Source organism: Triticum urartu, chromosome 6A, assembly GCF_056163025.1.
Source record: "Triticum urartu cultivar PI428250 chromosome 6A, HENAU_Tu73, whole genome shotgun sequence".
Lineage (NCBI taxonomy): Eukaryota > Viridiplantae > Streptophyta > Magnoliopsida > Poales > Poaceae > Triticum > Triticum urartu.
The window spans coordinates 96,667,518-96,680,312 of record NC_141878.1 but is presented as its reverse complement, the minus strand read 5'-3'; the positions used below and the strand labels follow the sequence as shown (position 1 = coordinate 96,680,312).

At 44.3% G+C, this 12,795-nt stretch overlaps 1 long non-coding RNA gene across 1 annotated transcript; it reads left to right on the top strand.

Moving 5' to 3' along the window:
- Positions 1-5,110: 5,110 nt before the first annotated feature.
- On the top strand, positions 5,111-8,199 carry LOC147964205 (uncharacterized). Its single transcript, XR_015609334.1, has 3 exons — positions 5,111-5,420; positions 6,563-6,634; positions 7,925-8,199. It is a non-coding gene; the product is annotated as an uncharacterized LOC147964205 (long non-coding RNA).
- Positions 8,200-12,795: the final 4,596 nt, after the last annotated feature.

The following is a 12,795-nucleotide window of genomic DNA, read 5'->3' as shown; positions in this document are numbered from 1 at the left end:
TGTGATTGTTCATTGATTCAACACGGTTTATTCCTAGAAACTGTGTGCTTTGCCTGAGGTCATCGCCCATGCTATTTTTTAACAACCGTTTGCAATAGCAAAACCCAATTAGCAGGCTAATTCGCCACTAGCAGGCTAATTATCCGATTATTCATAATCCATTTATTAATATAATTGATAGTTCATATTAAGCACACAATATATTTCGTTTTCATAATTGAAATACATTAGAGTACAATATCATATAGCTTCAGCACTCAGCTACCCCATTACACAACTACTCCAGGACCAAGTTTCACGTGCAACATCTATAACCTTTCGAAATTAGCATCATAGACGGTACATAGACAGATGTATCTCATTTGGAAAACTGCTGAAGCAGAAGGCAAATATTGAGCCTTCATTGATGTTGAAGGTCTTTGTAACTTTAGGCCAGTGCCTGTGGATGATTGACTGTCCATCCTTCGTCCTCTTCAGGAACACTTCAATATTGAACCGTGTCTGTTGTATGAATACCTTCCTCGCCTCCTGACCATACAGGTGGTTTGAGAGGTAATCATCAGTGAACTGCTTCGGAAAGGCCTGAAAACAAGGATGTGCATAAATATCTTCTGTATATTGTAAATGGGGCAAAGGAATAAAAAAAGGCAAGGTATAATAGTTAGTACCATCCTGTACTGAGCTGATGTCTTCTTCATTGTACAGACATAGATCTTTTTGTTTTTTGTCGCTAATTTCTTTATCCTAACAATCATCCCGAGTTTCTTGACTTGACTAATATTCATGGACAACTCATTTCCCCATATGCAAAAAGGGTCGAACAGTGGGTCAAAACCTCTGACAGCAGGACCTACATGTGCAAGACTGATACGTCTCCAACCTATCTATAATTTTTGATTGTTCTATGCTATTATATTATCTATTTTGGATGTTTAATGGGCTTTACTAAGCACTTTTATGTTATTTTTGGGACTAACCTACTAACCCAAGGCCCAATGCAAATTACTGTTTTTTTGCCTATTTCAGTGTTTCGCGGAAAAGGAATATCAAACGGAATCCAAATAGAATGAAACCTTCGGGAGAGTTATTTTTGGAACAAACGTGACCCAAGGGACTTGGAGTGGACGTCAAGAAACAAACGAGGCGGCCACGAGGCAGGGGGGCACGCCCTCCACCCTCATGGGCCCCTCGTGGCTCCACCGACCTACTTATTCCTCCTATATATGTTCATATACCCCGAAAACATCCAGGTGCACCATGAAACCCTATTATCACCACTGCAACCTTTTGTACCCAAGAGAGGGCCTTTTCCGGAGCTCCGCCGGAGGGGGAATCAATCACGGAGGGCTTCTACATCAACACCATAGCCTCTCCGATGATGTGTGAGTAGTTTACCTCAGACCTTCGGGTCCATAGTTATTAGCTAGATGGCTTCTTCTCTCTCTTTGGATCTCAATACAAAGTTCTCCTCGGTCTTCTTGGAGATCTATTCGATGTAACTCTTTTTGCGATGTGTTTGTCGAGATCCGATGAACTGTGGGTTTATGATCAAGATTATCTATTAACAATATTTGGTTCTTCTCTAAATTCTTATATGTATGATTTAATTATCTTTACAAGTATCTTCGAATTATCAGTTTGGTTTGGCCTACTAGATTGATCTTTCTTGCAATGGGAGAAGTGCTTAGCTTTGGGTTCAATCTTGCGGTGTTCTTTCCCAGTGACAGCAGGGGCAGCAAGGCACGTATTGAATTGTTGCCATCGAGGATAAAAAGATGGGGTTTATATCATATTGCTTGAGTTTATCCCTCTACATCATGTCATCTTTTATGAACTTAATACTCTAGATGCATGTTGGATAGCGGTCGACGTGTGGAGTAATAGTACTAGATGCAGAATCGTTTCGGTCTACTTGTCATGGACGTGATGCCTATATACATGATCATGCCTAGATGCTCTAATAATTATGCGCTTTTCTATCAATTGCTCGACAGTAATTTGTTCACCCACCGTAATACTTATGCTATCTTGAGAGAAGCCACTAGTGAAACCTATGGCCCCTGGGTCTATTTTCCATCATATAATTTCACAATCTTTACTTTCAATCTACAATCTTATTATTATTATTATCTCTATCAGATAGTGACCGTGAAGGGATTGACAACCCCTTCATCGCGTTGGTTGCGAGGTTCTTATTTGTTTGTGTAGGTACGAGGGACTTGCGTGTAGTCTTCTACTGGATTGATACCTTGGTTCTCAAAAACTGAGGGAAATACTTACGCTACTTTACTACATCACCATTTCCTCTTCAAGGGAAAACCAACGCAGTGCTCAAGAGGTACCAAGAAAGATTTCTGGCACCGTTACCGGGGAGGTTTACGCACAAGTCAAGACATACCAAGTATCCATCACAAACTCTTATCCTTCACATTACATTATTTGCCATTTGCCTCTCGTTTTGCTCTCCCCCACTTCACCTTTGCCGTTTTATTCACCCTTCTTCCGTTCGTCTTTTCATTTGCTTTGATATCTTACTTGGCTCGTTTGCTTGTTTGGTTGGAATAGTTGTTTATTACATTACCTTAAGTGGTGGTTTGTGCACTAAGATCTATGGATCCTCATCCACTTGCTAATCTTTTTAAGAGATCCAATTATGATGAACCAATTGCTAGTGAGTTTTGTGCACTAGATTATCTTTATGAAGTTTTGCTTGAAATTCGTGAATCTGAAAATTGTGATGAGGTACTTTATGGAGTGATTCATGATGGATCTTTGAATAAAAAGCATGATTACAATGATGATAGTATAAATTCTATTAATGTCAATTGTGCTTATAATATGCAAAACCCTAAGCTTGGGGATGCTAGTTTTGCTATGTCTACTACTTGTTGCAATGATCATGATTGGGGTGATTCTTTTTATGATCTTGAAAATTTATTTAAGCCCCATGATGAATATGAGATTGATAATAATGTTTGTAATAATATTGAAAGTGGGTTTGGAAGAGTGTCGACTTTAGATCCCACAAATTTGGAGAATGTTCGATCTTGTGATGTTTTTGATAAAAGTGGGTTTGGAGAGGTCATGACTTTGGTTAATGTTAATCCCACTATTTTGGAAGAGTGTCAACTTTACATGCATGTGGATCATGATGAGAATATTGTATGTGATAGCTATATTGTTGAATTTTATTATGATCCTACATGTAATTATTATGAGAAAGGAAAATATGGTTGTAGAAATTTTCATGTTACAAAATTACCTCTCGTTATGTTGAGATTACTATTGTTCCTTTCTTCTTCCTTGCATATGCTAGTTTTTGTTCGCCTTGATAATTTGTTTGCTTATAAAATACATATGCATAGGAATTATGTTAGACTTAAGTGTGTTTGTCACATGGTGATATTAGAGTCATGCTAGTTGGGAGACAACCCAACAAGCACTTTTCTTTTCTGGAGCTCCGCCGGAGGGGGAATCAATCATGGAGGGCTTCTACATCAACACCATACCCTCTCCGATGATGTGTGAGTAGTTTACCTCAGACCTTCGGGTCCATAGTTATTAGCTAGATGGCTTCTTCTCTCTCTTTGGATCTCAATACAAAGTTCTCCTCGATCTTCTTGAAGATCTATTCGATGTAACTCTTTTTGCGGTGTGTTTGTCGAGATCGGATGAATTGTGGGTTTATGATCAAGATTATCTATGAACAATTTTGGTTCTTCTCTGAATTCTTATATGTATGATTTAATTATCTTTGCAAGTGCCTTTGAATTATCAGTTTGGTTTGGCCTACTAGATTGTTCTTTCTTGCAATGGGAGAAATGCTTAGCTTTGGGTTCAATCTTGCGGTGTCCTTTCCCAGTGACAGCAGGGGCAGCAAGGCACGTATTCAATTGTTGCCATCAAGGATAAAAAGATGGGGTTTATATCATATTGCTTGAGTTTATCCCTCTACATCATGTCATCTTGCTTAATGCGTTACTCTATTCTTATGAACTTAATACGCTAGATGCATGCTGGATAACAGTCGATGTGTGGAGTAATAGTAGTAGATGCAGAATCGTTTCGGTCTACTTGTCGCGGACGTGATGCCTATATACATGATCATGACTAGTGAAAGGATCGAGAAGAGGTGTCTAGAGGGGGGGGGTGAATAGACTCTAAGTAAGAAAAGTTGCAGTTTTTAAATTCTTTGAGTTGAAGTGGAGTTTTGGCATAAGTTTAAACATTCACAATACATATCAAGCAAGCATGACAAGAGTATATGAGCAACGGAAAGTAAAGCATGCAAGTTGCAAGAATGTAAAGGGATGGGATTGCAGTGTGCAAACGCAATTGGAGACATGGAGATTTTTGGCGTGGTTCCAATAGGTGGTGATATCGTACATCCACGTTGATGGAGACTTCAACCCACGAAGGGTAACGGTTGTGTGAGTCCACGGAGGGCTCCACCCACGAAGGGTCCACGAAGAAGAAACCTTGTCTATCCTACCATGGTCGTCGCCCACGAAGGACTTGCCTCACTGTGACGCCCGGATAATTAAGCTACAGTAACCCTCTCCTAATGATGCCATGTCACCGCTATCACTCTAGTTAATCTCGCGATGGTTCAAAAACAATCCAAATTTAAAATAAAGACAAATAACAAAAGCTTTTCAAATGTTAAAACTAAAATGTTCTAAATGTGACAAATAAATCATATGTAGTATTGGTGCAGAAACCACACTTTTATAAAGCGTTTAAATGCACTATAGTAAATAAATAGTGATAAAACAATTATTCAAATGCTTTAAAATAATAAACAATTTAAAACTATTTTTATTTCAATGCTAAACGGTTTGTGGCAGTGGCATAAATTGTAACACTATTTTAGGTGCCACTTTTGTATTTTTGGAAACTAAAAATAATACAAATAAGAACTAAAAGAATAAATAAAAGAAAAGCAAAGTAAGACTGTAAAAAAAGAAAAGGGAACCCCCCTCCCCCCGCGCGCTGGGCCTCAGCCCAGCTGGCCACTCCAGTCGGCCTGGTTGGACCGGCCCACCCCACCTCACCTACTAACCCCTGGGGACACCGAAACCCTAGCCCACTACCCCACTCCTCCCCCCACGTTCCCCTCTCTCCCTCGTCTCCTCCCGATCCCGATCTGGATCGGGCGCCGGCTCCTCTTCGCCAACCGTCGCCGTTCGGAATTCCCCTCCTCGCCGGACGCCACCGCCGCCTCGAGCCCCGTCATCGGCCGCCGTCCCAGACGCCGCGCTCCTCCGCCCTCCTCTGCCCGATTCCGCTGGATCGGGAGGGGGCCGCCCCAACGACGCCGCCCCGTGCTCGGCTTCCACCTCGGGCCGCCGCACACCGCCACCGACTCCGGCCACCACGAGCCTCCCCGCACCCACTGCCAGTGCCCTACCCCACCCGATGTGAGCCGCGCCCCTCCTCTCTTCCCCTCGCCCCATGCTCGTTCCCTCCGCTGCTCGCCGCTCCCGACTGCCCCGACGAGCTCCGTCGCATCGCGCCCCCGCAGTCGACGTCCTTGCCGCGCTCGGCGCCCGCTAGTGTCGTTCGCGCCCACGGCCGCGCCAGCAGCGCTCCCCTGCAACCTGCGTCGGCGCTGCCCGCGGCGGCCACCGCAGCTCCCGTACGCACCCGCACGACGCAACCTCGCCCCGCCTGTGTTCGCGCTGCTGCTGCCTCCCTCCTATGCCGGCGCTCTGCTCCTGCGCCGCGCCGGACGACCGCGCTCAGCCGCTCCAGCCGATGCTGCTCACCCCAGGCGCCGTCCCGCCTCCGCCCTGCCGCCCTGTTCCGGCCAGCGCCATCGCGGTCCTTGGCCGCCGGAGCCCGTACCCGGCTCCCCCCCATCGCTCGGGCAGGTTACGGCCTCGGGCACGGGCACCACACCCGCTTCCACTAGCGCCGGCGCCCGCTAAGGCCCCCCAGACCCAATGACATGTGGGGCCTACCCCCTGGAACTTTAGAAAAAAAAGAATAAAAATAATATTAAAAATAATAATTAATTAGTTAAGATAATTAATTAACTTAGTTAATCCTGTTAATTAATCTAATTAACACTGTTAATTAGCCTTAATTATTTGATTAGGTAAACAGTGAATGACAGTTGGGCCCCACTGCCTTGTTTGACCGGTCAACAATCAACGCTGACCGCTAACGTCATGATGACGCAATAAACGTTTTCAAATTAAATTAATTTCTGATAAATCTAAAAATGATTAAATCTTTTAAAATTAATATAAAATAAACCGTAGCTCAGATGGAAAAACTTTGTACATGAAACTTGCTCAGAACGACGAGACGAATTCGGATACGCAGCCCGTTCGTCCACCACGCGTCCCTAGCATAGTGAACCTGCAACATTTCACCTCCGGTTCGTCTGTCCGAAAACGCGAAACACCGGGGATAATTTCCCGGATGTTTCCCCCCTTCACCGGTACCACCTCGTACCGCGTTAGGGCACACCTAGCATCACGCTTTATAATGTCATGCATCATCATGCAATTGTTTGCATTATATTTATTGCTTCTTCCCCCTCTTCTCTCGCTAGACACCAAGACCGACGCCGCTGCTACCCAGTACGACTACATCGACGACCCCTCTCTCTTGCCAGAGCAACCAGGCAAGCCCCCCCTTTGATCACCAGATATCGCCTACTCTTCTCTATACTGCTTGCATTAGAGTAGTGTACCATGTTACTGCTTTCCGTTATTCCTATCCTAATGCATATCCTATCCTTGCTACTACTGTTGTTACCATTACCTGCTATCCTACTGCTTAGTATAGGATGCTAGTGTTCCATCAGTGGCCCTACACTCTTGTCCGTCTGCCATGCTATACTACTGGGCCGTGATCACTTCGGGAGGTGATCACGGGCATATACAATATACTTTACACAGCTACCTTACCTGTGATACTGTTCAGAGATGGGGGCTGAAGGGGCAGGTGGCTCCATCCCGGTAGAGGTGGGCCTGGGTTCCTGACGGCCCCCGACTGTTACTTTGAGGCGGAGCGACAGGGCAGGTTGAGACCACCTAGGAGAGGGGTGGGCCTGGCCCTGGTCGACGTTCGCAGATACTTAACACGTTTAACGAGATCTTGGTATTTGATCTGAGTCTGGCTACTGGCCTATACGCACTAACCATCTATGCGGGGACAGTTATGGGCACTCGATGTCGTGGTATCAGCCGAAGCCTTCGTGACGTCAGCAACGGAGCGGCGCGTGCTGGATTGGACTGGAACGCCTACTAGGCTAGGTCTGCTTCCGGCCGCCCACGCAACGTGCAGGTGTGCTAAGGGCGATGGGCCCAGACCCCTGGGCGCTTAGGTTTAGACCGGCGTGCTGACCTCTCTGTTGGTCTAGGTGGGGCTGCGACGTGTTGATCTTCCGAGGCCGGGCATGACCCAGAAAAGTGTGTCCGGCCAAATGGGATCGAGCGTGTTGGGTTATGTGGTGCACCCCTGCAGGGAAGTTAATCTATTCGAATAGCCGTGATCTTCGGTAACAGGACGACTTGGAGTTGTACCTTAACCTTATGACAACTAGAACCGGATACTTAATAAAACACACCCTTCCAAGTGCCAGATACAACCGGTGGTCGCTCTCTCACAGGGCGACGAGGGGAGGATCATCGGTTAGGATTATGCTATGCGATATTACTTGGAGGACTTCAGTCTACTCTCTTCTACATGTTGCAAGACGGAGGCTGCCAGAAGTGTAGTCTTCGAAAGGATTAGTTATCCCCCTCTTATTCTGGCATTCTGCAGTTCAGTCCACATATGATACCCTTACTCCATTTGATACCCATGCATATGTAGTGTAGCTCCTTGCTTGCGAGTACTTTGGATGAGTACTCACGGTTGCTTTCTCCCTCTTTTCCCCCTATCTCTTCTATCTGGTTGTCGCAACCAGATGTTGGAGCCCAGGAGCCAGACGCCATCTTCGACGACGACTCCTACTACACCGGAGGTGCCTACTACTACGTGATGCCCGCTGACGACGACCAGGAGTAGTTAGGAGGATCCCAGGCAGGAGGCCTGCGCCTCTTTCGATCTGTATCCCAGTTTGTGCTAGCCTTCTTAAGGCAAACTTGTTTATCTTATGTCTGTACTCAGATATTGTTGCTTCCGCTGACTCGTCTATGATCGAGCTCTTGTATTCGAGCCTTCGAGGCCCCTGGCTTGTAATATGATGCTTGTATGACTTATTTTATTTGTAGAGTTGTGTTGTGATATCTTCCCGTGAGTCCCTGATCTTGATCGTACACGTTTGCGTGTATGATTAGTGTACGATTAAATCGGGGGCGTCACAAGTTGGTATCAGAGCCGACTGCCTGTAGGAATCCCCCTTCCAGACTCCTTGGCCGAAGTCGAGTCTAGACATTGCAAAAAGTTTTACTAACATGGCTGTGCGGCCCCTGGGCCCACGTCGCCATCGGTTGTTACTAGGATCTTTTGCTCCTCGACCTTTACTCTGGGACTCTAACCTCTCTTCTATTCGGGTTAAATGAATTTTTCTAAATCTAACATTAGGATCTCGTTATCACTTTCACCCGGAGAGCCCCTTATTACTGATGATCGTCTGCTGCACGTAAAGACCCTGAAGATACTCTCCGCTATTAACCCGATGACTTGTGTTCATCGCGTTTGCAATTCCCCTTCCACCGTCAACCCTTATGGATAACTACTTTCAGTTGTTATTCTTACAATCATCCCCGGTTGGTCTTGTTATTACAGAATACCCCGAAATACTTGTCGTTGTTTCGATAATCCTTTGAGCTTACTGCCTTGTTGTTCTTTGTCACCTGAATACCCCTACGGATAATTCTCGCACTTATTGAGTATCCGCTCATCACCCAGTTATTCATGTGTTTCTCAATGGTCTTTGAAATACTATTCGATCCTCCAAAAATCCTTAGTAGCTTATTGCTCTGCAATACTTGCCTGCTTGCATTATGGATGCTTTCCATATGTCTGGCAATATTCGTTAGTATCCTTAGGCATCGTCTTTTTGATCCCATTGATTCAACATGAGTGCGAATGCACGCAATCATCAGTTGATCCTTTTAAATTATCTTTCCGGCTCAGACGTTATTTTAAAACATGAGCTGGATCTCGACCAATCAAATTGCTGTCGATTGTACCCCTAAGGCTATTCAACTTATCCATCCCTAATCAGAGCATTGCTTCTGATCCCTTGTCTTGGAAGTGATAATTCCTTTGCATTTGAACTTTGAGTTAGTCAGTTGTTTCCATAAACTGATCTCCTTGTATTCCTTCTTCCTTGGGTTGAGTAACGATGCTCACATCAGACCCCTTGTGGACCACCAGATCCTTTGTTGGATTTTATCCGACAGATTCCTTCATATTCTATAAGCTTGTGAGCCTTTCCTCGGATACATAATGCCTTTGGTAAATTGTATCATCTGCTTTCTCCAGCATGCTCTACTTTCGAGCTTGTGATATTTACTCATGAAACTTGTGGTATATGTTTCTAAGAAGCCCCTATGGGTTGAACATATGCCTTCTCTAAAACTGTGTGAACTCGAAAGTTTTCACGAGTCATACTCTTCTGGTGATTTACCAGATAAAATTTCAACACTACAACTCCATCGAAAATGAGGAGTGAATGATAGGTTATGCATTGGTGAAGTGGGAGTCGACCTTGAACTTTGTGTTCATGCCCATGGACACGATGTAGGTCCTATCATGGAAGCTTCTTGTAATAATAACATTTTCCTTGATATAATATCCTTTGGTATCTGTGAATTGATCCTTTGCAAACGTGGTTCCGCCATATTTTCTCCTTGATCCCATTTCTTGGACAAGTTAAATCGCTTGTCTTCTATAGATCGATACACCCCACTTCAACCTTTAATTTGATATGCCTTCGAGTATTATTCACCTGGTCGAGGATATCAGGCCATTACACTACATCCTATGAATTTGTAAAGGAGTAATACCTTTCCCTGTCATAGTCACCCCACGAGTTCTGAGTTGTCGTCAACCGAGAACACCGAATAGTGGTCCGAGTCCGCACTGCGGGTCAATCACTTTTAGTAATCTTCATTGCTAACGAGTTTGCACTTGATCATGTCATTCCCAACGGATTGACTACATCATCATCGTCAGGCTGACTGCTTGACCATTCTACCTATGTCCTTCACCCCCGGGACACAATCCCGACAGTGTTCTAAGCTTACATTGAACTTTCCGCATCATATTGTTTGTCTTGAGCGACAACTCCGAAATCTGAGATGGCATCTTGTCTATGGTTATAGCAACCTTTTACTTCACCATTCCCTTGATGTGATGTCTTCGCCGGTCGATTACATCTTCTTGAAACCTCTCGATAAATGTGTCATGATCAACGTTAACATTTTCTAACGTTGATCATGCTACCTAAGCCCATCTTTCGGGTGCACCTTTCAACCAATGTTTAATTCTGTATGTTTTCCTCAAGCATACATCATTATATCATTTGATCTGACAAATGTTATCTCCTTGTTCAAATAATTGTGGAATCCCATCTTTTTGGAAATCTCGATGAGTTGTCGCCGAGTCCAACAGCCACATCCTCAACCTCTCCTTGATTTAATGATGAACTCTTGTTGTGGAACTCTCTTCCATAGTTTAATTCCCGAGATTCTTACAATGTCATTTCGACAATTTGTGTTGGACCTTTCTTCTCAGGCATCCTAAGTCTGAGTTATCCTGACACCAATCAGATCTGAATCTCGGTCAGATATGATGGATGGAACATATTTCCAGGAGTTATAACATCTTTATAGGACTCGGTAAGGTGATATCATGCCTAGCGCACCTGGCCGGAGGACCTATTGTTATAGTTTCCTTCTTGTCAAGGTTAGTCATTCTTCCATGAGGAAATTGTAAGACTTATTCTATAAGTTGTTCCTGATGGATCCTTTTTGTTTCCAAAGTCTGATCTTCACCTATTGACCATGTCAATGCTATCTCGAAGCATGTCTATGGTACTCCGATTTTCAACAGGAACATTTGAAGCCCAATACTAAATGTTTCCTGCTCAATTATCCAAACACCACTGTATGGGTAATGTCATGAAATTTCTCCCTCCTTACCTAAATGGTTTTCTACTTCCTATCCTGTCATGGATATCATGCTCTGTTTGTCCTTGGGAAGGATATATCCCTGAAACATGTGTTTAAACACATTTTCCTTTCCATTGTTCTGTTTAATCTGATGATCACCTTTTCCTTTCCATGGCTTTGTTTAACCTTACTGGTGATCTATATGACCTAAGCAGTATTATTCTCCCGCTTAGGTAAGCACCTCATTGAACCACTCTGTCCGTAAGACCCTGTTAATATGGTTGATAACGTTCCGGTAACTGCCGATGGACGAGAACTTTGCCTATTGGTCTGCCTCGTCCTAACGAGCAGGAAAATGGTTCTCTTCGTCCCTCGCCCTTGGTACCGACATTGTTGCCGACATAATCAACAGGCTACCCTCTGACATGCCTTGCTTACATGATCGTACAAGACGTCACCGCCCTTCCTGCTTTTAACCCACATTGTGGGCCCATAACCCACAGTTCCATAGGATCGAAACCTGACTCTCCTATACACCCTGTTGCTAAAGTTATTCCTAGAGCTTGACTTCGTATGTAGTTCACGGGCCACCTGCCTAGTGATCTATTTTGATATCAGACGCAATACTTATTCCCATTGCTCTGAATCCCTTTCACACTTTGTTTCAGGCACCGAACGATTGCCTACCCGCTCAAAACTTCTCATGATACCTTCTTACTTTGCTCTCAATATTTTTGTAAGTTTCAATTCGAGAGTTACTTTCGCCACCTTCCTCGATGTTATCGACCAGATAGTCTACCTGGTAGAGGTCAGTTCTCCCAGCATGTCCACCCTTTATTCTTTAGTAAGTACGACGGAGTCCTGTAGAAAGGACACCGACTTCATCGTGATGACTGAAGCACAGGAATGAACCTCTTCGAGAAGAGCAACCAACACCAAGAAGACCCGTTAGAAATTCATAACCAAATTCCTTCCCCCTTGCTCCCCTCTTAAATCTCGGGACGAGATTTCTTGTAGTGGAGGAGAATTGTGACGCCCGGATAATTAAGCTACAGCAACCCTCTCCTAATGATGCCATGTCACCGCTATCACTGTAGTTAATCTCGCGATGGTTCAAAAACGATCCAAATTTAAAATAAAGACAAATAACAAAAGCTTTTCAAATGTCAAAACTAAAATGTTCTAAATGTGACAAATAAATCATATGTAATATTGGTGGAGAAACCACACTTTTATAAAGCGTTTAAATGCACTATAGTAAATAAATAGTGACAAAACAATTATTCAAATGCTTTAAAATAATAAACAATTTAAAACTATTTTTATTTTAATGCTAAACGGTTTGTGGCAGTGGCATAAATTGTAACACTATTTTAGGTGCCACTTTTGTATTTTTGGAAACTAAAAATAAAACAAATAAGAACTAAAAGAATAAATAAAAGAAAAGCAAAGTAAGACTGTAAAAAAAGAAAAGGGAACCCCCCTCCCCCCGCGCGCTGGGCCTCAGCCCAGCTGGCCACTCCAGTCGGCCTGGTTGGACCGGCCCACCCCCACCTCACCTACTAACCCCTGGGGACACCGAAACCCTAGCCCACTACCCCACTCCTCCCCCACGTTCCCCTCTCTCCCTCGTCTCCTCCCGATCCCGATCTGGATCGGGCGCCGGCTCCTCTTCGCCAACCGTCGCCGTTCAGAATTCCCCTCCTCGCCGGAC